The sequence below is a fragment of the Phocoena sinus genome, chromosome X, assembly GCF_008692025.1.
Source record: "Phocoena sinus isolate mPhoSin1 chromosome X, mPhoSin1.pri, whole genome shotgun sequence".
Taxonomy (NCBI): Eukaryota; Metazoa; Chordata; class Mammalia; order Artiodactyla; family Phocoenidae; genus Phocoena; species Phocoena sinus.
In genome coordinates this window covers 104,592,941-104,620,285 of record NC_045784.1, presented here as the reverse complement: position 1 = coordinate 104,620,285, position 27,345 = coordinate 104,592,941, and positions in this window count along the sequence as shown.

Sequence of the window (27,345 nt, the reverse complement as noted above, 5' to 3'; positions counted from 1 at the left end):
AATAAACATTGTAATACTTAACCCACTTTCTTCTTCTCCCTCCCTAACGCTAATAACATTTTTGGTGATTTCAACGTTCACATAGAAGACTCATCCAATACTCTGGCTCTTCAGTTCCTTGACCTTCTCATCACCAATGATCTCTTTCTTATCCTGCCTGATCAACCCTATCTCAGGGTCATCTCCTTGAACTGCCCTTACCAAAAACTGAACCATTTCCAAAATCTTGTTTTTAATTATCGAGTCATTTCCTTGCACACCTATTCAACTCTTGCCCGTCTCTCACTCGGCTGTCCTTTGCTTGCAAAACACAAACCCTGTTAATATCCTGTTCTCTGCCTATTCCAGGCCTGCACACAAGCAGCCAGACACTACTGGGAAAAATACACATTCTGTGTATGGCAGAAAAATGGCCCCTCAAAGATAGCTATGCCCTGGGCTTCCCTGGTGGCGCAGTGGTTGAGAATCTGCCTGCTAATGCAGGGGACACGGGTTCGAGCCCTGGTCTGGGAAGATCCCACATGCCGCGGAGCAACTAGCCCCGTGAGCCACAATTACTGAGCCTGCGCGTCTGGAGCCTGTGCTCCGCAACGGGAGAGGCCGCAACAGTGAGAGGCCCGCGCACCACGCTGAGGAGTGGCCCCCACTTGCCGCAACTGGAGAAAGCCCTCACACAGAAACGAAGACCCAACACAGCAAAAAAAAAAAATTTAAAAAAGGCAATATTCCTTTAAAAAAAAAAAAGATAGCCATGCCCTAATCCCAGTAACCTGTGAATGTTACATGGCAAAAGGGCTTTGCAGATGTAATTATGGTTACAGGTCCTGGGTGGGGAAATTAACCTGGATTATCCAGGTGGGCCCAATCTAATTCCATGAGTGCTTAAAAGTAGAGAACACTTCGCAGCTGTGGTTAGAGCGAGACGCAACCATGGAAGAAGGGGAGAGAGGTGCAACATAAGAGGGGGTCCTGCCATTGCTTGATTTGAAGATGGAGGAAGACGGCCATGAACCAAGGAGTGTGGGTGGCCCAAGGAACGCTGGAAAAAGGTAAGGAAGTGGTTTCTCTCCTAGAGCCTCCAGAAAGGAAGGCAGCCTGCTCATATCTTAACTTTAGCCCAGAGAGACCCACGCTAGACTTCTGACTTACAGAGTTGTGAGATAAACTTGTGTTGTTTTCAACCATTAAGTTCGTGGTAATTTGTTACAGCATCAATAGAAAACTAATCCACATGCTAACGGGTTTCATTTTATTTTTTATTTTTTTGCGGTACGCGGGTCTCTCACTGTTGCGGCCTCTCCCGTTGCGGAGCACAGGCTCCAGACGCGCAGGCTCAGCGGCCATGGCTCACGGGCCCAGCCGCTCCGCGGCATGCGGGTTCTTCCCGGACCGGGGCACGAACCCGTGTCCCCTGCATCGGCAGGCGGACTCTCAACCACTGCACCACCAGGGAAGCCCAAACGGGTTTCATTTTAAATTCATGTCCTCAAATTTCAAACTTAACACCTGCCTGGGCATTCTATTGTACTATCTTCACACATTTGACTTCCCGCTCTTTGAAACAGTCATTTCATTCATTTTCTTGTGCTGAAACTTCTGAAACACTCCACCCCCATCAAAAATACATTGTTATATGGGAGTTCCCTCACCTTTCTACTATTAAATCTATCTAACTTGTATATTCTCTGTTTCTATCAAAGGCAATCCCTCCACTTTTGCTCTGTATCTGATCTGCTCTTGACTTCTCAAGGACTTTCACCTGATACTGTCTTCTCTCTGTTCTGTATCCTCACTTCTCCTTTTATCGTGGAATATTCTCTCTGTCTATATAAACATGTTCCTGTATTTCCTGTGATTTCACATCTCTCCCTCTCGATACCACCCCATTTTTTTCTGATCCCCTTCATTTACAAAACTTTTTTTAAAAGATTTGTTCATAGTTGTTGTCTCTATTTCCTCATGACCCATCCTCTCTCTTCAACCTACCACAGTCGAACTTCTGACTTTAATATTGTAACGACTTTTCTGTTTCCAAATCCAGTGGTCATTTTTTAATCCTCATTTTAATAGACCTCTCATAAACATCTGGCACGATTGACCACTACCTTATTCTTAAAACCACTTCTTTTTTTGGTTTCTAGGACACCATATTTCCTTCCTAACTAGTGGCTGCTTTGCTAACTCCTTTACTCTGCCCTATTTCTAAATGGAGAAATGCCCCCAGGACCCAGTCCCGGCCCACCTTTTTTTCTCTATACTGTCTAAGTAATTTTAATCTAGTCTTACGATTTTCAGTACTGTCTATGTGCCAGTGACCCCCAAATCTGTATCTCCAACGATCCCCAAATTTGCATCTCCAGCCCTGACTTCTCTAAATTCAAGATTTGTAACTGTTAACTTTGAAATCTCCATCTTAATATCTAATAGACATCTCAAACTTCACATATTCAAAATAGTTATTTATCAAGAAAGGGGTGGACTTGCTATGAGCCATCCATAATTTCCCACCCATTGAAATACATTTGCAAGACTCTTGTCCTGGTTAAGAGTTCTAGTCTGTGACTGAAGAGCCAACTTCATAAAGAATCCTTGATTTTTCTTAGGCTCATTAATACTGTGGGTTAAAGCTCTTTTGATTGCGAATTCAAGTAAAGGGAGGGTGATTTGAGGGATAAAGGAAGGTGTCACTCAAATCCAAATAAAGAAAATGAAATGCAGCCAGGCTTCACTGGAGCCGGTAACTAAACTAAAATACCATCCACAGAAGAGGATTCTTTCTCAGGCATGGATTTTCTCTCATTATTTCTCTGCCTATCTCTGCGAATCTGCTCTATTTTCTCCCCTCTTCTGGCATCTTCTGCTTACTCATCTTACTAATGACTTTGGTTGGTCTCACCGACCACATCTCTCTAATGGCCAGAGGTGGAATTCCTATCAAAAAATAATGTAGTGATATACCTGTAGATATTTAATAACTAGCTCTTTGGGTGGGGGAGAGGGAAAACGTCCTGGTTTGTCACATTTGCCATCTTATGAAGTTTGAATATTCCCACCATGGCTGATTTCAAGTTACCAATATGACATGAATGAGCTTGCAAAATTCCTGAAAATTTAACATTCGTCTTTTACAAATGGATATGGATTGACCCTAATACACTACTACTTAAAGAGCTTAAGCTCCATGGCTCTTCACTTGCATGAGTCCCTTCCAAGGCCTTGTGCCTAGTTTTAAATTTCATGTTCTTTTTCTTCAAGTTCTTCTGCCCTGCCCCAATGGTATAAGCTCTACGCTGCACAAAACCTAGATTGTTGATGACCTTTAAGCTCGGTTCCTATAGCTAACTTGCAATTTCCCACCATGACATTGTTTTGAAAACTACCAAGAAAAGAAATTATTGGCTTACCTCACCTCTTTTAGGGCTGATCTCTTTATGCCAGGCTGTGCCATAGGTCAGTTATAAGTCTGTGGCTGAACTGCTCTGGTTTAGGTGTCCATCTCTAAACAACTGTAGCTAGGAAGGTGAAATCATGTGTTTCACTGTCAACTTAGCAAGAGTTGTGGGGGGGCCAGTTTCCCTTAGAAGAATCTGTCAGCGGAACATGTTTTACCTAGAAATGTCAAACTTCCTGAGTGTCCTAGTCACCAACGCAAATAAGACCTCTAGCACAATAAAGTACAGTCTGTCTTTTTTATAATAGTTGAAAGTCAGAATGATCAGCCTGCCTTCTAAGTAAAAAACCATGAGGAGAATCTTCTAATCCAGAGACTAGTCACTTAATTATTTTCTGATCCAGACTACTCTAAGAGTTGTTGAAATAAATAAGCAGACAATGATACAAGATTTACAGTGTTGATCAAAATTAACAAATGACCACATGGGAATTCCGAGTGTTGATGGTAGACATGTGAGCTTCTATATAAACTGAGTCTCACTGTATTTGTATTACCCAACTCAAGGGATGGGTCAGCAGAAGTGGAGACAGATGGTAAGTGATTAACCTTGAGGATTCTTTTCTGCCATTACCACTAGGATGAGCTCCTCTCTGTAAGGGAGCCCTTTTCACCAGAACATTTCCACTTCCAACTGTCAATAATTTCTAATATGCAAATTCCTGAGTTGCCCCAAATCCTCTGAAAAAAGATTCTTGTGGCGTGGGCAGGGGGTTGCTCAGGAGCCTGTCTTTTTAGCACAGCCCTGGAAGCTATATTTTATTAAACAGTTCTGTTGTACACTGAAGTTGGAGAACACTGTGCCAGACTGTCTGGTGCAGTTCACCACTGCATCTCCAGCACCTAAGTCTTGACATTGAGGAAGCACTTACTGAAGATGGTTGAAGGATTGAATAAATATGTCCCTTGGGGTCTGAGAATTTTGTCACCATACATCTTCTTTAGAAATTACAGGGAAGAGGACATAGAGATATGTACTACATGCTTTTTGATTACTGGAAACACTAGTCTGTTTTAGATGGTATCTAGGACATATGTCTAGAAAACATAATCATTTTTATTTACTTCCTTCATCCAGGTAATCATCTAAATCTCTGCCTTATTCAGCCCATTTAGCTCTGTATGCTGCCTTGCTCAAGGGATTAGCTCTAATTGCTCTCACCATAAGGGTGATACTTCTCAACTTGTCCTTGTCATCAGGGGTGATACTCAAAATATTTAACAGCTAATACAGCACAGGCACCAACCAGTCAGTATAGATTCTGGCCGTGAACCACTGGTAGGGCCATACCAGTGCATAATGGCTGAAGATCAGCCTTGACCATTAGCCTTGTGTAGAAGACTGTGCTCCTAGGCGTTGGGCTTTATGGGTGATCTGTATAAGGTGAGGCTCCCTCGGCTGGGTCATAGCTCAGATTATCCTGTGAGGCCAGAATAATGGCCTCTTAAAGATATCCATACCCTATTCCCTGAAACCTGTAAATGTTACCTAAGATGGCAAAAGGGATTTTGCAGATGTGATTAAGAATCTTGAATTGAGGAGACTATCCTGAATTATGTGGGTTAGACCCAACATAATCAAAAGGATTCTAATAAGACAAAGAGGGAGGTATAGAGTCTGAGTCAGAAAAAGATGTGATGATGGAAGGAGAGGAGAGAAGAGGAGAGAGTTGAAGGTGATATGCTCCTGGAAGATGGAGGAAGGGGCTACGAACCAAGGACCAAAACTGGTTCTCTAGAAGCTGGAAAAGCCAAGCAAGCAGATTCTCTCCTGGAGCAGCCCTGTTGACACATTGATTTCAGAATGTCTGACCTCCAGAATTATAGCATGATAAATTTGTGTTGTTTTAAGCCAGGAAATTTGTAGTGATTTAATACAGCGGCAGTAGAAAACTAATACACCCTGTAGGTATGATTTTCATAGTCCAAGTTTGTAAAGATGCGATTCTCCTCCCCCAATACTGTTTGAAGCTCACATTCTGTTCAGTCTCAGAAAAGTTTTTTTTTTTTGGCCGCACCGTGCGGCATTAGTTCCCCGACCGGGGATCGGACCCGGACCCCCCTGCAGTGGAAGCTTGGAGTCCTAACCACTCGACTGCTAGGGAAGTACCAGTCTCAGAAATCTTAACGTTGGCGATCAAGGTACTTTTAGTCAAATTTGTGATTAAGTATTTTTTTTCAAGTAAAAAATCTGTACAAATCGAGGTTTTCCTCTTCTCCCTTCTTATTCTATGGGGTAGTATCTAAGTACCAAAGTGGAAGGCAGGGTATTTTGTCTGTGTTCCTTCTCTGCTTTCTTTTGGTGTCTGAGGAGGGAAATTTAGCTCCTATTACATTTGGGCTGTTGGTCTTTATCCATGCTGCAGTGTTTCCTAACGTCCACAGTTCTACCAGACCTACACATTGCCTGATTGACATGGAATTCATTGTCATTGTTTCCTTGTTAAAATTATGAGTCCCTACACATCTCTCAGCCATTTGTAGCCTTCTTGAAGGCACAGATAACTTTGGCATATCTTCCCATCACCCTCTGGGGTCTTAGGAGAGTTGGAAGACTTTCTGGTCCTCTCTATCTAGATGTGTCTGGCCACCATTTTTGCAAGGCCTGCTGCCTTCTTGAGCTCCCACAGGTCTCTGCTCTCAATATTCCCCAAATATTTCTGGGGTTTCCATCACCCCTCTTCCCAGAGATTAGTCTCAATTCTCTTCCCTTCCTCAGCCAATCTAACTTAACTTCATTTTGGATGTGGAAAATAGACTCTTCTTTTATCATAAATTCTTCCCAACACTCCTGTTTGTAAGATAATCTTTGTGCTCTAAGTCTCTGCACTAAGTCTTTAAACTTTTGAAACTCAAAACCTTTTTCTCTCTCAAAAATCTTGGGTTTTGTAATCCAAAGCTTTATCTATTCAGACAGTGGCTCTGCCAAGGGTTTCAGAGGTCTAATTCCAAAATAAACTCCAAAAATGTGACTGTTTGTTTTATGCATTGGGCCCTTGCCCGAGGTAATAAGTCTCAGCCTCAAGGTCTGATTTTAATGGGAAATGTTGAGGGGTAATGAGGGGTAAAAAAGAGTGAAAACCCATCTGTTAATACTTCAAGGTATTATGCCTCTACATTTTTCTCCATAGTAAATCATTGCATTTGGACTCCTCTACATAGGTATTTCCCTCACTGCTTCCCTCCACACACACCAAGTTATGCAAGGCCATTGTAAGACTAACTGAAGCTCTGCGGAGGCTCTGCCTTTGGTTGTGGCAGAATTCAGAGGGGAACTAAGTCTCCGACCAGAATCTGTGCATCCAGAATAAATAGGTCCCATTTGTAAAGATTCAGAATTCATAGGGGTAGTTATTAGGATGAGGTCCAAAAATGAAGGTGGTAAATTTTTAGCCCCTGAGCTAAAAAAAGCAGCTGGTTTAAGTATAATTGAGACAAAGTTAGGAAGAATACAAGATCAGTCTGAACAGGGTTTCTCCTGCCTTTTAATACTCTCCTCATGCCCATCGCATGCATAACACAAGTGCACATACAAAACAAGACATTTCAAGCAGGGAATGATAAGAGAAGAGGGTTTTGGAGAGGGAGGAAGAGGACAAGATATGTATTTGGAGGTCCTTGGATTCTTCCCCCAGTCCTATTGGGTCAAATCTGAAGAATGGTGAAACATGATGGAAATTCCATTTAAAGTTTGAGGAAATCAAAGGAGGAAGGATTTAAGCTTTACATCCTGGGTGATCTGGGAAGTGATCTGTGAAGCCTGGTTGAGCAATCTACTTCCTTTCAATCCAATGCAGCAGTCTTATAGTAGAGCTGTACTGTGTGGCAGGCTAGGCAAGAAAAGGTCAAAGATAAGTCTCCACTACTCTCACCACCTGCCAACCCTCAACCCCTAAGTTTTCTGAATCCTCCAGGGACACAGGAGACCATATGAAAAGGTCCTGTGGTTCCCTGAATTGAATGGGGAAGTTATCTGAGGGAAAGTGAACCACTGTGTTACTAAGATACTTTTATCCAGGATGAGAGGATTCTGTGTATGATATGAACACCCTCTGCCATGGGTTGGGGTATGTAATACCTCTCACTGGCTTATCAGCACAGGAGAGCTAAGTGGGAGCTAAATACCCATTTAAAAAGCAATTTCCATTTGTGGTGGGTTGATGCAGTAATGACTTCTAACTTATCCACGATTTTCTGTTTCTATACTCTTTGACTTGGCCAATGAGGCAACATAAGATGTGACGTCAAGTAGACACTTGAAGGAGTGCTTACGCATTGGGGTTTGCCTTCTCTTACTTCTGTTGGAACTCCTGATCACTCTGTGATCAGGTGGTTGGGTTATGAAAGACATGTGGTCCAGTTACCCTCTCATCCCATCTGCCAGCCAGCTAATCTCCAGACTTGTGAATGAGGTCCTTGACTGCCAGCTGACTGTAGATGCGTGAATGAGTCCAGCCCAAATTGCTTACCCACAAGAGTTGTGAGCTAAATAAATGGTTGTTATTTTAAGCGAGTAAGTTTTTTTTAACATCTATATTAGAGTATAATTGCTTTACAATGGTGTGTTAGTTTCTGCTGTATAACAAAGTGAATCAGCTGTACATATACATACACATATATCCCCATATCTCCTCCCTCTTGCATCTCCCTCCCACCCTCCCACCCTCCCTATCCTACCCCTCTAGGTGGTCACAAAGCACCGAGCTGATCTCCCTGTGTTACGCAGCTGTTAAGCTAGTAAGTTTTGAGGTAGCTTGTTAAACAGCAAACGTTAACTGATAAAGAATTCAGGGGAATATTAGGCAGCACGTGTACCCAGGAACAGATGGGATGAGTTATATCTGGAGCAGTAAGGAAGCAAGTCCCTTTAGCTGCCTCCTCACTCCCAAACATACCCAGAGCTGATCATTCATCCTGGGGAAGGAATGAAACAGAGGGAAAAACCGTGATTATGACTGAGGATACAACTTGAACTGACTGAGAAATTACTGAACTTACCTGGACATAAATTTTCTGCATTAGGCAGAATGGTGGCTCAGAGAAGGATACTTGTTTTTAAAGCACGTGTGAGCCTGTGACCAGGGAAATCCATGCTTGCTCTATCTAGTATTTCTGTATTAATGCCCTAGATTGAACCTGATGTATGTGAATGATTAAGCCTAGAGCCATGCATTATACTCATGTACAAATATGAAGGCTTGAGTAAAAATCAGTTTTGACTTACTTTCCAAGGTGCAGGAAAGGGGTTGCCTTGCAGTGAGTTGGAGAAACATGACAAAATATGGACACCTGTAATTGGTTCTCATTATTCTTTTAGTTTTGCTATAATGAAGGGCAAAATAGAAAGGAAAAATATAACATTTTCTATAGGTGAAATCTATTAATATTAATATTTTAACACCTAACATTAGGTGAATACTTAGCACTGTACATTGCTTCATTTAGTCCTTGCAGTAACCTAGGTGGTAAGAGATATTTTTCCCATTTCATAGGTGAAGAAACTGAGACGCAGATTAAATTACTTAAGTTCATGCAGTGAATAAAATGGCTGAAATCCAGAACTGCCTGACTCCAAAGAATCTGATTTCATTTTGGCAAAACATTGCTTCTTAAATGCATGGTAGCATTTTGAAATTTATAGCTAGCAATGATTTTTCGTGCGAGAGAAACAAGTATTGTGAAGGACTGGAGAGAAAAATTAAGTGCTGAAGGACCAGTTACAATTTCATTGGGGACTCGGGACTTTGGGCAGAACAAAGTTGAGAGAGGGGCCACTTTGTTGCTTTTGGATGGGTGATCTTCCTCAAGGGGCTTCCCATAGACTAAAGATAACGGCAGTGATTCCTATTGAACTTGCCTTGGGGAAGGAAAAGCCAAGTTTCTCTCTTTAAAGTAATAGTGCTTTGCAATGAATTATCCTGGTAACAGCTTTCTTGTAAAGAAAATAAAGAAGATATATAATCAGAGAAAGCACAACTGGTCTTCAGGCTTCCCTCAATATCCAGGTAAGTGCTGATTCCGAGCATTTGGAATTGATAACGTTTGATAAAATGTGTCCTGTTTGTGATTTTCTGCATAGGATCACTAATTTTAAAAATGCGATATTTGCAGGCAAAGAGGATTCTCATCTGAAATAACTTGCTGTGTATCGTAGTCATTACAGCTCTCAATCACCACTCCCAGGTTCCAGCAGAAGCCTGAGAAGATAGAAGGCTCTCTGCTTTCTATCCATTCTATCTTAGGGTATCGTCAGCATGGCAACAGGATTTGGCAGAGCTGTTTGACTCGGTGCTCTTCTGATATTCTTGCCGTCTGTACTTTCCCTTGCAGCAATGACCATTTTGGCCATTAGGTCATTGGAGCCCCAGGTGCACCAACAGCTGCCAAGCCTGAATCCATCCTTGAATGCCAATCAAAATGCAGTCACCCAGTGGACTGGCTACACTTGACCTCCAGTTTTTTTCTACCAAAGTAACATGCGTTCGTTAGGAAATGTCTTTCCTGGAGGCAGGAAACAAAATGATTAGGTTGAATGTATGGTATGCAAGCAATCTTTAGACTAAAAAGAGATCATGTATGTGGAAGTACCTAGATAGAGGGCACTTACCAAACATTTGTTGCCTTCCCTTTTCACTTTCATTTTCAAATGAATGAATATGATGTGGGAAAAAATAAGGGTACATTTTTCTATGACAAATGGAGCTATTTTGAAGAGTGTCAGTTAAACTAGTTTTTAAACTTTTTTTTCAACGGAATCTCATAATTTTGTGAAATGTGTGCACTTTGATTAGGCTAGAGGTTGTCAACAGTCACAAAAACCACTTTCAATATCTTTTCAAGTACATTCGATTTTCTTGTTTAATACTAGACAAAATGCATGATTCTGTATGAGATACTGATCCTTTTAGAATATAATTTCTGAAATCTTAGAAATTTCATTTTCATTCCAAACAATCAAGTTGTTAGTTCCTCGTTGCTAAGGAAACCATTGTGTATAAATCATCAGTAAATACAGTAGATGGTAGTTAGACTCTTGCTCAGTGGGAGCAAGTGCGTCTCTCCTTTGAGATTAGAAAATTACTACCTTTGGATGGGAAAGAAAAAGTCATGTGGGTTTAGGCTATTTCTTTAGAGAAACACACCTGCAGGACTCTCATTTTTTTTTTTTTTTTTTTTTTTTGCGGTACACGGGCCTCTCACTGTTGTGGCCTCTCCCGTTGCGGAGCACAGGCTCCGGACGCGCAGGCTCAGTGGCCATGGCTCACGGGCCCAGCCGCTCCGCGGCATGTGGGATCTTCCCGGACCGGGGCACGAACCCGTGTCCCCTGCATCGGCAGGCGGACTCTCAACCACTGTGCCACCAGGGAAGCCCAGGACTCTCATTTTTTTCTTTCTATTTTAGTCATGGATGAATAGGCCGGGGACCTAGGGCTAGGTTTTACAGAGAACTGGTAGACAAGCGACACTGTCTTTATCCTGCCCTGCAGATGTCCCATTCCTAATACTGAGAAGCAGAGGTTCTTTGCCAGTGTCTCTCAAGTTGATCCTTTTTTTCCCACCTCTATCACTCTGATCCACCCCTAATGATCTTGAACTGAGACTTTAAGGTAACCTCCAAATTGGCCACCCTAGTCCAGACTCTCCTTCCTATATTTCTTCCTTCACACTATGTGTCAGGTTAATTTCTGAGCCAGACTGCTTATGTTCAAATCCCAGCTCTGCCACTTACAAATTGTGTGACCTTTGGGCAAATTACTTAACCTTTCTGTCTCAATTTCTTCCTCTGTAAAATGGAGATAGTAATAATATCTATCTCAAGGTTGTTGGGATGAAAAAATAAGTTAATTCATGTAAAGCACTTATTACAATGTCTGACACATAATAAGCACTCAATAAAAGTTACCTCTTACTAGTTTCCCTAGAACATCACTTTCCTTTCCAGTATTTTCTCTTCCTAGTTCAAATGCTTCAATGATTATCATACTGCTTGCACTGACGTTTAGAGCCTTCTCTGAATCTCAGTATATAGTAATATATAATGCAATAAATGGCAATATATAGTTAATTCTTTTCTTTTTTTTTTTTTTTTTTTGCCGTACGCGGGCCTCTCTCTGTTGTGGCCTCTCCCGCTGTGGAGCACAGGCTCCGGACGCGCAGGCTCAGCGGCCATGGCTCACGGGCCCAGCCGCTCTGCGGCATGTGGGATCTTCCCGGACTGGGGCACGAACCCGTGTCCCCTGCATCGGCAGGCGGACTCTCAACCACTGCACCACCAGGGAAGCCCTATATAGTTAATTATTACATTTCCAAGTGCACCTGAGTAGCCCTGGGAGGTGGCAGTGTGTAGTGGCAAGAATGCTGTAGTGGTGGTAATTCATACCTGAGGCTGAATTTCAGCTCAATCGCCGTATAATCTTAAGCTATTTGGTCTTCCGTTTCTGCTTCTATAAAATTCAAATAAAAAGTGCTAATCTCATGGGAGTTCTTTTGAGAATTAAGCAAGAAAACCTTTACAGAAGCACCTAGCATAGTACCTCCTATAGCAGGTGCTTAACAAACATTGTTTTCTTCCCCTATTCCCTCACCTCCTCTTCGGTCATGCTGATTGTTATGGGCTGAACTGTGTCCCCTCCCCCATATTTATATGGTGAAGCCCTAATCTCCAGTACCTCAGAATATGACTATATTTGGAGATAGTGCCCTTAAAGAGGGAATTAAGTTAAAATGAGGCTGTTAGGGTGGGTACTAATCCAGTCTGACTGTTCTTATAAGAAGAGGAAATTTGGACACATGGAGAAAAACCAGGGATGTGCACACACACAGAAAAGACCAAGTGAGGACACAGAGAGAAGGCAGCTATGTGTAAGCCAAGGAGAGGAGTTCAGAAGAAACTAAACTCGCTGACACCTTGATCTTGGTCTTCCAGCCTACAGAACTGTGGGAATATAACCATCTGTTGTTTAAGCCACCCAGTCTGTGGTATTTTGTTATGGCAGCCCTAACAAACCAACACTCATCTACACATTATTTCTCCATCGTCTGTAAATTGCAACCTTATCTCCAGCTCAGTAAGCAGACTATGAAAGATGGGACCAGATATACTACCCGCTGTGAGAAGTCATTCACATGGCTCCTTTTGAGAACTTCCCCATGGATCACCGTCATGCTTTAGGCCAAAATATCCTATCATTCCAGCCATAACTGATTGGGCCTTACCCAAACTCAGTCATCCAGACAGGTCAGTGATTTATTGGTGGCTCAGCATAAGAGCTCTCCTAAAAGTGCTGCTTGAAACTCAGTAGTGACAGTCCAGCCCGTTTAGATTCTCTGTGTTGTGTCATATGTACAAAAAACACAGTGTGTCAGTAGATGGTAGAGTGGGCAAGAAACTAGGGACACACAAGATGTTAGAATAATCAGAAGCTACAAATAAGCATGGACATAGTTGACAGAGAGACTATCAAGTCATTTTAGGAGAGTAGGAACATGGAAAGATGCAAGTAGAGAGGAAAACAGACAAGGTGAAAGTAGTTGAAGATGTAAAGTCTGATTAGAGTTGAAAGTAATAGATGCCTACTTGTCTGGTTACTTAGATTTTTTAGACTTGCTATTCAGTTACTAAGACTGCACATCCTAAAAGATATTTCAGGTTCACACAAGGCTGTGGGGCTGCTGAGACCATTTTCTACATTTCCTACTTCCCCATGTAGTCTTACACTGTACTGTTACTTCTCTTCTCTCTGAAGTAATCCGATTGAGGCTTTGTTCCTTGAACTTAAAGGGACTAACTGATACACTTGGAAAATCATCACCTCTCCTCTTTGCTTTTCTAAGTCCTGCCCTGCCCTTGTGACCTAACTCAAGTCCTACTGTTCCAACAAAGCCCACTTCAGCTGCTTCAGGATTGGACAATTCCTATAGCACTTACTGGCTTAACTGTGTATTTGGCCCTTAGTAGTTAATTTAAAATATTTATTTCTGCATTACAGAACCCATGGAAGCATCCCTCGCTTATGGACTCCTGAATCATTGGACATATTTGAATGTTCTAATGCTCTGCAGATCCATAAATATGGAATTTAGAGTTATGCTAATGAACAGTAGTCTCCATATTATTCAAATTAGTGGGGTAAGATTGTGTCAGCTCAACCTTACATCCGGTCTTCCTTGGTATCAAGAGAGGTCCTGATGGAGCTTTATTTGGTACCTAACCTTCTAGTGTCTCAACAACTGTGGCACTCAGAAGAGGCCCAATGTCACACGAATTGTATCAAGGCACCAGATTTATCGGCAAAGTCATCCTCTAAAGACCAAAAGGTCAACATTATGCCGTGGGTTGATTCTGTTGCATGTCTTTAATAAGCAGTCATCAAAAATCTAGTCCATTTCCCCCATGCTGTCCATTGGAATGGACCTCCCCTGGGGTGGCATGAGGGCACACTGACAACTGTGAGTGCCTGGCTGTCTAGAGTAATAAAGGTGATGGCCACAGCTAGCTCCTCAGCTACTGTCAAAAAGTTACAATTTGCTCTTCTGTGAATTAAACCCTGGAGGATTCAACTAGCTGTCCTAGTAATGACCTAATGAGCAAAGGTGTTTCTAAGTTAATGTCTGACCCTTTCTATTCCCTGCCCTTTAGATGTATTAGTGTCCAAAGGTGTGGATGAATTTGCTTGAAAATGTCTGGAGTAGCTATTCTGAGAGGGTGAAGACCTTGATGCAACATTTGAAGCAAGTAGGAGATGTGCTATTACCACATTGAGGAAGACAGCCCTGATGTTTCCTGAGCACTAAAATAAGAATGGATTTGTCTTGCAATGACTTTACTCTAAGCTCAGGACCCTTCCTCTACTGTCCCTTGTTGTTGCAGCTCCTTAGATGTTGATTAGCTTCACTAAATGCCTTTGGGAAAGTGTTCCACAAACCAGGAAATGTTGAATTGCCACCTACTCTGGATAAACTGAAGGCATCAAAAGCCAGCAGAATCTCTGGAGTAGGTGATGGAGGCATGTTGCAGTCCAGTTAATAGCCTCCCAGGACATATTTTGTGCCAACATATTGGGCTTTTGTTTCCTTTATCATGATCATTGGTTAATTGTGCAGGTGGAATCAAAACAGAAGACCATCGAGAGCTAGAACAAGTAAGTTTTTTTGGCAAAAAGAGGAGATGAGGAAGAGAGGGATAGAGACCACGTACTGAATACCTTCTCTGTACCAGGTAGTCTATTTGATGCTTTATCTCCTATAGCACAAAACCCTGTGGGGTAAGTACTACCCAACTGGTCAGGATGAGGAAACTGAAGCACAGAAGGGTAAAAGGATTTGTTCAAGGTTGCACAGCTTATAAAAGTGGCAGAGCAATCGGAAACCATATTTGTTTTACTCCAGAGCTGACATTTTAAGCTACAAAGGCATTATGTCTTAATATATTTTCATGTTACTATTAGGCCTTAAATGCTCACTAACCCATTTGATTGATTTATCAGATTAGCTAGCATTCATCTTGCGTGGACCTGAGTTAATGGTACACAGGGCAAAGGAGTTTTAAAGGGTGGTTAAAAGAAGCCAAGCATAGTCCAAAGCAAGGATCTGAACCTCATCTATCTAACTGGTACACTGGGAAGTTAGGACTGTTTCAGTAAGGGACTTCTGCAGGGGTAACAGGAATAACCTTAACAAACATCACCAGCTACTGGAAGATTTTGAAACCTTACCTGGTAGTTCTCCAAGTTACTTGACACTGTAATTCCCTACTCTTCCATCAAAACTTGCTCTGACAAGATCAGTTTGTTACATCTTAGTGTTTTGTGCTGACAAGCTTCAAACATGGCAAGGATACTAAGTAGTTGTAACACTTAGATTCATTATATTGTATGTATTGTATTTATTATTTTATATTTTATTTTACTGTCTTCACAAAGGCAATTCTGATGCATGGCAGGGCTAACTGGTTGGGAATTGAATACTCCATGTGGACAATGACTATATTTACTAGAGTCAACTTTTGGCTATAACCCCAAGGACAAATCTTTGTAAGTTTACTGACATTGTCTACCTAGTCTGCTGATTTAAGCCTTTTGTTGACAGAAAGAAGATCATTATTTATTCTAGCTCAGCAGGAATACAAACAGTTCTCTCCTCTCCCCTTACCCACAGCTCCTTTTGCCTGCAGGCTGACTTCCTTATTACATATTAGATTTATAAAATAAAGCTTATGTCAACTGGCCATAGAACCTTAGCATTATTAGAAACTTTAGAAATCATTGGCTAACACCATCATTTATGCACAGATTGAAAACTGAAACCAAAAAGAATGATGAGACGTGCACGAAGTTATTCAGTGAGTTAGTTAATGCTAAAATTAAAAATCCCCTGGTCTCTAATCCAATGCTGATATTCTATGAATGTCTACTTTTTCTTCTTTTTTTAAATTCACAAGTCATGGTGGAAACTTTATTTCTCCCACCTTTATTATTATTGATGCTATTATTATTTATAAAATATCTTCAGCTTTTAAAACCAAATGTCTTCAATTAGTTTTGATCCTTGTTTGCTTAGTGTAACTTCCCTGACTTCGGGAATTTATCCCTCAGCTGGAGGAGAGCTGGAGGCTAGAAGGAGAGGCATGGAGAGGAAGAACGAATAGTTTTAAAAGGTTCTCTGTTGCTGCAAATTGCATTTCCTCATTCCTCTATGTCTAGCTTAAATGTCAATGGCAGCTCAAAATCTCACAGTTTTCGAGTCCCTTAGGACGGAATTTCCTAAGTGGCCACATAGGCAGTTGAGACACAAATTCCCTTTCATGATCAACATCTCAAATTACAAATAATGCATGAGGCTTAAATATTCCCTCTGTCTCAATCTTTGCATTTTTATTTTCTGGAAAGGCTGGCAAAGGTTTTCCAAAATTCCTTTGCTGAAATATTCATGCCTGGTCTATTAGGCTGAAGGACACATTTATAAGACAGAGGCCTCTCTAACATAAACAGGAGGCTTTGGGCCCAGCTGGTGTTTGACACTGGGGATATTTATCTTCAGTTAGCCTTTTGTTGAGGGACTTTCTTCCATCACAAAAGCCCCCTTGTAGTATTCACCAGTAGAATTCATTAACTCCTTTGGATCTGAACCATTGCTATTACAAACTGATATCTTAAGAGAAATCAATTTATCGGGCCATATCAGACATCAACATCAGGCAAGAATATAGCTTATTTGGTAAAATAGGACACAGGTCTGGTCTGAAAGTGAAAAATCTGAAATGACCATATGGGAAGAAATAGTTTTATTCCTTTCAAAGGGAATGCTAAAAATTAGCGCAGATGAAAATATAAGCAAAATTTTTCTGCTTCACCTAGTTTTATCTTAGAAACAAAGGGCTCTTAATATGCAAACAGTGTTTAGTTCTGGGTGGACCCAGGCATTTTTTTAAATTGAATTGAGTCTTTGGAACTAAGAAGAGAAATGAACATGTATTGAGTGCTGCTTTGTACTGGGCACTATGTCCGGCACTTTACATATACTCTCTAATTAAATTATCTTAACACAGGGAGGTCGGTACTATTGTTCGTACTTTATGGAAAGGGAAATGAGTGTGCCAGTTCTGGACCTGTTTGCCCTCAGGTCCCTTCCTTGCCTTTCACTTTCCCTGCCAACCCCTGCAGACTATATTTCTCAGGCTCCTGTGATAACTAGCTTCTGGATGTGTTCAGCCAAAGGGAGATGCAAGTAAGGGGTTGAAGAGAAGGAGGAAAGAAGAAGCCAGGATTTTTATCACCCTTCTCCACTCTCCAGCCTGGAGGAGCACCTTTAGAAGTGGTTGCCTTTCCTCTGTGGCTCCAGCTCCCATCAGATAGGCCCACTGTGGTTCTAGCTTCTTCTGGGGGCCGCTGTGGTCCCTGGACTCTGGAAACACCGTCTCGTCTCCTTGCCTCTCCAGTCCTAAGAGTGGTCCTGGCCTCCTGCTGTTGCTAATCTCTGGGTTGCCTCCCTTTCATCTATTTGGCTTCTCAGCTCCTCAATCGACTGTGTAATGCATTTCTTATCTTAAATACCCTCTATTTCAAAGACTATATCTAAAATGGTTTTAGATTTCCTGGTTGGGCCCTGACTGATATACTGAGGCTTTATCCCAAATCATGTGGCTAGGAGGTGGTTAAGACTCAAAAGTGTATACTCTTTCCTCTTGGTTTGCAAATATCACAGATTTATGATCTCTCTGTCTCTCTGTCTCTGTCTCTCTTCTTTGTCTCTCTAAGACTTTAAAAGTCTTTGGAGGAAGAAATAGTTTTAAAATATTTACTCAACGAAATCGTATTTCCACTTCCTCAATTGTCTCCATCTGTACTTTACTAGAATCCAAATTGACAAGAGTTTGTTCTACTATTCTTCTAGCTAGCCATTGATTTTACACACTGAGGTTTTCAAAAGGCCTTCGTTATACAGTTCGCCCTTTGCTAGCCCAATGGAAACATTTTCTTTAGGTTTCTTAATTCATCAACGTCATCCCACTCTACCCTTAGTCAGAACACTATTCCCTTTCTATTTTTCCAATTTCATTTCTTCTAGTTATGTCAAATCCAGTGCAGCACATTTTTTTGAGGCCTGGACCTCTGCAAAGAGAAAAGTGCCCAAGGTTATGCTGTCAGTCTAGATCTGAACTTCCTTCAAGTCAGTGAGAGAGATGGGAATGGAGGAGAGAAGGGTGGATGCAGGGAGAGAGAGAAGAAGGGGAGAGGGTGGGGGAGAGGGAGAGAGAGAAAGGAGGAGGAGGAAGAAGAGAGAAAAGGCAGTGAAGAGTAAAAGGTGGAAGTCATAAGGAAGGAGGGAGAGAATAATAGATTTAATGGATTAAGGCAAATGTTTTGTTGAGTTTTTCAGGTCATATTTAAGAATATGGGGACTTGTAATGATGGAACATGAAGGTAATAATTGTCATTTTTCCTTCATTACCAAAAGTTGTCATTTCTTCCCTCATGGAACTGAGACAGTTTTCTAAACAAAGACACCACCTTGTGTAAATGATAGATCTTGCTTTAAAAGAACTTGCCGTTATTAAAGAACAAATCAGCAGAAAGCCAACTAGGCCTTCATTCTGGGAATGTCGTTGAGATTGGCTTGATTTGTTCAAATTCTTTTTGTCTAAGTTTATGGAAATTAAGTACCACCTCCCTCACTCCCTGTCCATAGTTAGGACATATTTTATTTGGGGGCAGATATTTGGGGTGGGGACAGTGATGTGCGGAAGTTTCATAAGGTACCTGACTCAGCTGGATACCGCTAGTCTTAGGTTGGAGGCTGTCATTCTCTGTGACTAACACTTGACGTGGCAGAAGCTTGGTTTAAAATATAGCACAAACCCTTTTTCAGTTGCTTTGGAGATTTATTACTGACTTTTCCTATAAACAGGCAGCAGGTGAATTGACTGAAATAGCATTTTTAGTGATAGCTTGGTAGAGGGAGCCCTCAAGCCTAAGGAGGGGGCTTTGGGAAATCTGTCAACGCCTCTTTCCTCTACTGGCTGGCACCTGGACCAGACCCAGAAAGGGTGGGAAGTCAATGACCTTTTTCTTGAATGCCCTCTCCACTTTCAGTGACTCTTTCTTCCTCTCTGTCTTCTTTATCCACCCTTCCCAAAACACACATCCTCTCTCTCTCTCTCTCCCCCTCCCTCCCTCCCTCTCTCTCCTTCCCTCCCTCTCTCCCTCTCTCCCTCTCTCCCTCTCTCCCTCCCTCTCTCCCTCTCTCCCTCTCTCCCTCTCTCCCCCTCTCCCCCTCTCCCCCTCTCCCCCTCTCCCCCTCTCCCCCTCTCCCCCTCTCCCCCTCTCCCCCTCTCCCCCTCTCCCCCTCTCCCCCTCTCCCCCTCTCCCCCTCTCCCCCTCTCCCCCTCTCCCCTCTCCCCTCTCCCCTCTCCCCTCCTCCCCTCCTCCCCTCCTCCCCTCCTCCCCTCCTCTCTCCTCTCTCCTCTCTCTTCTCTTCTCTTCCCTTCTTCATTTTCCTTTCTCTTTCTCTTTCCATTTCTCTCTCTTCTCTCTCTTTTTCTCACACCTAAGAGTTGTCAGTGTTGGGGAATATGGGCAGGGTTGGATAGAGGTGGATGAGAACTGAACCATGCTCATTCAACTCTCACTGCCATCCTGTATCTCTGGCAAGCTTGCCATCCCAGCCCCAAACTGATCCTTTAGTCCTCCAATTTGTCCATGTTATAATCCCCAGAACCTGTGAATATTATATTATAGGGGCTTTGCAAATTTGATTCAGTTAAGGGTCTCAAGATGGGAAGATTATCCTGGATTATTTGGGTGGGCCCAATGTAAACACCAAGATTTTATAAGAGAGATGCAGGAGTCAGAGGTAGACAGAAGGCAATATGAAGATAGAAGTAGAGACTTGAAGATGCTGTGCTGCTAGCTTTGAAGTTGGAAGATGGGACCACAACCCAAGGCATGTAAGGAATGCAGCTCTAGAAGCTGGAAAAGGCAAGGAAACAGATTCTTCCTAGAACCTCTGGAGGGAGGATAGCCCTGCTGCCACCTTGGTTTCAGCCCAGTGATACCCATTTCTGACTTTTGCCTTCCAGAATTGTAAGTTAATAAATTTCTGTTGTTTTAAGCCACTAAGTTGTGGTATTTTATTATAGCAATTGGAAAGCAATGCACTAGGAGTAGTGATCAAACAGTATTTAGAGATTCTAGGGTTGACTATTTAAAATGCTCTCCACATCTTTAACTCCACCTGGCTTGATAACTACTGCCCAGGACCAGATGCACCTGGAGTGATCAACCATCCCAGTTTACACTGAAAGTCCTACCTTTCACAAAATCCCTCAAGGCCATGCAAACAGGGACAGTTGGTCACCCTACATTTTCCAGTTTTCCAGACTTTTGTTAGTCTTCGTTATGGTGCTGTGTCTCTAAGACCTCTTCTGTTGTGTATGTTCTTAATTTGTTACCCGTTTTTTAGCTCCAGTGCAAGCACTAACTCAGCTTCACGTAGGTGGCTTCTCTTAATACTTCCAACGCTGGTCCTGGCCTTATCCTGAATCGTTTACCTTTGCTTCATGTTCTGAACGGATGTTACAGCTGTTTCTCTGACCATATCTCCTCCGATTCCCATGCTCCCTGGTTTCAGTCTTTCTGTTGCCCAGTGTTGCTCTGGGTTTGAAAGACCTTGTTTTGCTGTGGAACATCTATGAATTTGTCTGCACAGTTGTGTCACTCTTGCTTGGACGTTGTTTTTTTTTTTTTTTTTTTAAATGTTTTTTTTTTATTGGAGTAGAGTTGATTTACAATGTTGTGTTAGTTTCAGGTGTACAGCAAAGTGAATCAGCTATACATATACATATAACCACTCTTTTTTAGATTCTTTTCCCGTCTAGGCCATTACAGACTATTGAATAGAGTTCCCTGTGCTATACAGTAGGTCCTTATTAGTTATCTCTTTTATATGTAGTAGTGTGTATATGTCAGTCCCAGTCTCCCAATTTATCCCTCCGCACCCCGGTAGCCATAAGTTTATTTTCTACATCTGTAATTCTATTTCTGTTTTGTAGATAAGTTCATTCGTATCCTTTTTTTAGATTCCACATGTATTGCTTGGACTTTGAGACAATGGATGTAATCTTGAATCATTGCCCTTCAAATGTCACATCCTGAGCCTGGCAGTGTGGGGCATGTTGAACCCTCGTGAACAGTGCCTCAGTTCAACATTACCCCTCATCCTGAAAGGTTCCTGCTTTATGGGGATCTAATATACAAATAGGCAAACATGATCAGGGGGAAAATTATTTGCATAACACAAGAAATTCTCAACTTTACAAAAGGTTTAATTTCATGGTTTACTTAAACAGCAAGTCCCCATAGTGGATTTAAAATGATTTGATTTTCTAAAGAGAAATTTATAGTTTTCAAGGACATTTATAGTGATAAATTCTAGAAGCTTGCATTAACTCTGTACATGTTATGACTAAACGAATGTATGATATTTGAATTCTCTTTATTGAGTTGATGATGCATTTCTGAACTTAAAAGGCGCTGTGTTCCAAGGAAATAAGGCATTTTGTAGAGACCTCACCTATTCTTACACCCCTCTGAGAGGTAGGTTGTCATCATCCCAGTCATCAACATGGACCTGATGCTAATTGGTAATCTTTGCATCCCTCTTTTCTTCTCTGTTTCTTCCTCTCCCACCTCTTTCATCAGCAGGAGGGGGACAGTTCATTTTGACGCTAGGATGCATCCCTGACAGAGGCTTTCAGCAGTTCCAGACCAATATTCTCTTACTCATCCTCAGTTCTCTTTATTGCCAGGCTAGCCCTGACCTTTCCCTTCCATTCTGATAATTGGCCAGCTGTCTTATTCTGATAGCCAGTCCTTACTTTGTATCTTGGTTCTGATTAATGTCTTGTTTCCTGTGCTGGAGACCTTATCTTGGTAGCCTGCCCAACACTCTCATCCCCCTAGGGCTGACCCTGATCTTGATTTTGTCAGCACTACTGTCCCTCCCACCACATTGTGAAGACTCCCTGAATTCCAGCCTGGTGTCTGGGTCCTGCTAGCTGCTAACATATCAATAGAAAGCCAGCTTCAAGGAATATCTAATTATCAGCTTGTCTTAGGTTTTCTGTTCCTGCTTTCCATTTTAAAAATCTGAGGGAGAGCTGTCTCACTCACCTCAATTTTCTAAGTAAAGTTCAATAGATGAGAAATTGAATAAATGATGAATGAATGAGTGAATTAATAAATGAAATACCAATCAGGAGACAGCTATCACTTTGGTATTGGGCCCACTTTGGTATTGGTATTGATACCAACTGATTATACGGACTACTGCCCATTACCTATGGCCCATCCTTTAGATAGCCTGCTCTGCCTGCCATATTGGATTTCCCCCTATAACCAGCACCTGGGTATATCCCCGAAGTCTCTGTCCAGCCGTAACATGAAGATTCATTACCAGATCTTGGTTTTACCCATCCCTTGTCCTTAAGCTGTTTATGTTCTACTGGGACATTCAAGACAAATGTAAATCAACACAGAGAGATGTGATTAAATGGTGAGGAATTTCTGGATTCATTTGAGAAGACTATGGACGTTAGTCCGCAAAGGATTCATTCATTAATTCGTAAATATTTTTGGAACATGTGTGAATTTGTCAGGGTCCCATAGAAAAGAGAGAATATACATATATTAGGATAATTTAAGGAGGGTTTATTTACAAAGGGACTAACTAAAAAGATATGGACGTTGTATACGGAACTATAAGGGCTAGTTCACTATGTGGGTTTAACAGTTGAAGAGCTACTGCAAGCTGAGGAGGAGAAGTGTATATTGCAACCTGAAGGAGAGAGTGGAGTAGAGGAAGCCATGCTGAGAGAAACAATGACCTTCTGTTGAGGGACGCAACCAGGTCAAAATGACCCCGCGGGGAGGGAGCCAGGGGAATAAATGTCGTCCCCTTACTCCTTGTACTCTTCCAATTTCCTACTGAAGTTCTTCTTTAGCTGAGCCTCAACTGAAAGCCAGAGGGCAAGGAGGCCCTCCTATGGCAGAGAGCAGGGTGGAGAAGTATAGAGAGTGGCTCTGGAGGGGTAAGAAGAAAATATCTAATACAACTTGCTCAGTTGGATAACTGAGCTGAGCGCTGAGAGGCTTTTGGGAGGCATTGAGTCTTCATTGGAATGTTAAATCAATTATGTGACAGGAAAGAAGATACATTAATATTGTTTTGTAGAGAGTTTTAATTAACTTAAAATCATACACATACAGGAATAAGATGATTCAAGACCACAGCCTCTCTAACACACTTTCAAGCCCAGTACCCTTTTTATTAGTTTAAGGTTCTGATGTGCAGATTCCTTCTCTGAATCTCCTCTGAGGCCCAGATGTGCGTGAAACTTTTGATTTAGTCCCTTTGCCTGACTTTCTGTAGCTGCTAGAGACAAGTATCCCAACCCTCAATGGTTCCTACCTTGACCTTCCCCTCTGAAAGCTGGCGATTGGTTCATACCAGTCTTTCTGGTGTTGCATGACATCTGGGAAGTGACTCTGGCCTGTATGGACATTGAATAATAATATGCTCATTGGTTTCCTTAGGAGATATGGTTCATTCATTCCTTTTTTTCTGCTTACTATGTGTTAAGATATAGGGAGGCAATTAGCAATGAAAATCAATAGCAATAGGAGAATGGAGCCCTTTGGAATGGAATGACTGGGGTTTAGTTAGAAGGTTCTATGATTGCCCTGAGGTCTACAGAAGGAATGAGACTGCTACAAAGCCTGTATGCAGAGGAAACCAACAAGAAAAAGTAGCCAGCATCAGGGCCTGGTAAAATAAAATACTGGACTAATAGATAATGTGTTGGATGTTGGCTGACTCTACAACGGGAAGTTGTGGCAACTGTGCAAACCAGAGAGCACCCATGCATCTAAGGGCATTCACAAACACAATTTAGAAAAATACTGTGCAAGACAAATATGTCTGAGGGCAGCATCTGGTCTTCATTTTATCAGGTCTATGTTTTATGACTGTTGAATTCTGCCTAGTTGATAACCGTGAGGGTGATTTAGTGGCCAAGTTTAGGAATTGGGGAAATGTGGTAAGATGGCTATACTGTGGATAGCTGAAAGGCGGGGAGGGGTCATTAACATTCATTTGAAGAAAGACTCAGGAAAATATTCTCAGAGAAGACATCTGGCATGTTATCAGGGGATTCTGGTGCTACCCTGGGGCCAGTCTATAGTGGCTTGCTTACTGCTGGTCTTCTGGGAAGTTTATTGATGAATAAATATATCCTCTCACTGACTCTCACATGGGAGAGGTTTGGGGTTCACTGGGCCTAATCAAGCTGGAGATAGCTTAAGCTATTCTCATGACTATTATTTTTAAAATCCATATAAATTCGTAGAGAATATAATTTGTGAATTAGGTATTAGTATTACTTTAAAATTTAGTGCAATATTTATTCTTCTAAGCTGCCTTTATGTTAGTAAATCATTATAAGATTAGCATTAATCTGACAGTAATATATTGAGCCATCCAATTCTCTATTAATTCTGTTAGGCCAAATTTTCCAACTCATTCTTTAACATGCTCTCTTTGATGACCAAATGTATAGCTACCTGCCCACCCTTACTCCCACAATACAGCTGTGGGGTGTAATCTATTCTGAAAACCCTTGGAATTGTTTTGGAGTAATAGCAGTTTAAGGAATATGAATATAGAAGAAACCAGGATAGGACTGTCAGAACTTAGAACTGGCGCTGACCAGGAGAGATTTAGATGCTGAGTAAAGGCAAAAACTGGGGTCTGGCAGATACCATAAATCAAGGCAGAAATGGAATCAAGTCCAGAAAGGCCAACTTAAGCCGTGGGGTAGTAGGCAAGGTCCACAGTCTAGGGGGCATCTATATGAATGGTTGGATGTGTCAATCCTGAGACAGATGGCACTCTGCTAACTCAGAGCATTTGTGAAATCATATTGCTATTCTGCCGGTGATTGTGTAGTCAAAGACCTATAGATCAAAGGCAGAGGTACTGAGATCATTAGGTATTTTTCACACCTGATTTCCTACCATATGTCTTAGATGATACCATGTACAACCCAGAATAAAAACCTGGCTCTCAAATAACCTATCTTTCTTATAAGACAGTTATTCCGAAATGGACCTGGGATAGCTATAAATGCAGATGTAAATTGGCTAATGTTGATGTCTTCCCAGAAACGAAGGAAGTTTACCAAATTTAGGCAGTGACATTGAGTGAGCTTCTTATAGGCATTCCAGAACATAATTCTTGGAAATTATCCAGTTGTCATGGCATCTTGCCATTGGTTCTGAAGGAATGGCTGGCATTGAAAGTTCCTGTATATTTTGATAGTCTTCCAGGGGAATGGAAATAAACTTACATGTTCTCAGGTTTTATTTTTCCACTGAATTCAACTGTTTTAATTCTTTTTACTTAGTTCAATCACACAGATTTGATTTTCTTATTTACTTTGTACAAGTATGGAAGGAAGAATAGAATCCTAATGTTTATTTAGCGTTTAAAAGTGCTAGGCACAGGGGCTTCCCTGGTGGCGCAGTGGTTGAGAGTCCACCTGCCGATGCAGGGGACACGGGTTCATGCCCCGGTCCGGGAAGGTCCCACGTGCCGCGGAGTGGCTGGGCCCGTGAGCCATGGCCACTGAGCCTGCGCGTCCGGAGCCTGTGCTCCGCAACGGGAGAGGCCACAACAGCGAGAGGCCCGTGTACCGCAAAAAAAAAAAAAAAAAAAAAAATGCCAGGCATTGTACTGTTTACCTACATCATTGCCTCAGCAACCTAGGTGGGTGTGAATTGTTAGAAATAAGGCAACTGAGGCTCAGAGAGGTTAAGTAACTTGTCTAAAGTCACACAGCTAGTAAATGGCAGAGCCAATATTAGAATGCAAGTGTGTCTGTCTCAAAGGTCCACATTCTTTCGTCATGAGGTGCATCCTTGAGCAGATTTGGTTATATGCAGACAATTTAAATCCCACGTAATGACAACAGAAGTGCAACTCATTTTTTAAGAGAGTATTATACATGCAATAGACACATGATAAATGTTTGTTGCATTAGAGAAAAGCCGAATACTTGAAAAGACAGTGGTTTAACTGTGGTGCTCACATTTGACTTCTTTTGTGTAGAACTGTGAATAAAATAAAACCTCTCTGAACTTTAGTGTGAGATTTCACCTCCTGGATTTTAATTATTGTATTTTTCATTACCCGATGGTGCTTCTGCATTTTAATAATCATCAGCTTTCAGTAACTAATACCAGTCTGTATCAGTAATAAGCTTTGCTTTATGAATGAATTAATGAATGTATCGGCCATCTTTTCCCCAAAGGAGATGCTAATGACCTTTCCTGAAATCCAATGAGGCTAGTCCGTCTTCAACACATGAAATTTAAATCTGCGATTTTAGTCTGGAGACTGTGCATTTAATTGCACTCTGTGGGGAACCCCAGTGTTGCTTTATTGTTATTTTCTTAGTTGTTTCTTTTGAATCTCAAGATTCAGGTAATGCTTTGGAAAATATGAGAAGCTAAATGCCACATTTACAATTGTTTTTGAAAGGTTTAACCTTTATGAAAGTAACTGAGTAAATACAATTCAAAAGGGTTTACTTCTCTTGTAAATTAAATAGTATGTTTGTAGACTGAAAGGTCAGTCTCCTAGCAGAGTCTCTCTGATTTTCAAAAACTATCACTTTTTGTCTCTGATAAATCAAGAAAGCTAATTTGTTTTACACGTATGATACATAAGCCATAATGTCGTTTATCTGATTTCAAGCTCAGTTACTTGTGGCATGAGAGCACTTTTTATGATGAAGTATAAATGTTGGCTTCTGAAGACAAATGTGAAAGAACTTTGGATTGAAGTATTTCGCTTCCTACACTCAAAGAACTGAATTCATCTTCTGAGATTTGTAACCCAATCATGTTCTACATGTCACTTTGGGTCTACTGAATCATCTCATACCTTGGTACAGAAAATGTTATTTTTCCTCTTTTCATTAGAGAGAAAAATCACCTTTTCCTTTTCGTTATCCAAAAAATTCACTAAAAATTATAACCCACTTTAAAAATTCACACACGTATGTAGGCATACAGAGCACGAGTCGTCCTTCTGGCTTTCGTTGCAGATATTTATTTTGGCTCTGGAGTCAGTGTTAAAATCCTGTTACTTAAAGAAGAAATGCATGAAGGAAATCATGGTTTGAGACTTCTGTCTTTGAGAAGAGCCTGCCCAGAGAAGATTTAATTAAGAGGTGGAGTCTTAGGCCTGATTGATTCCTTGGGTTTTAAGTGTTTTGGTTGGTTTTTCACAAATGAACAGGTAGCTATCTATAAAATGATGGAACTACATGAATAATA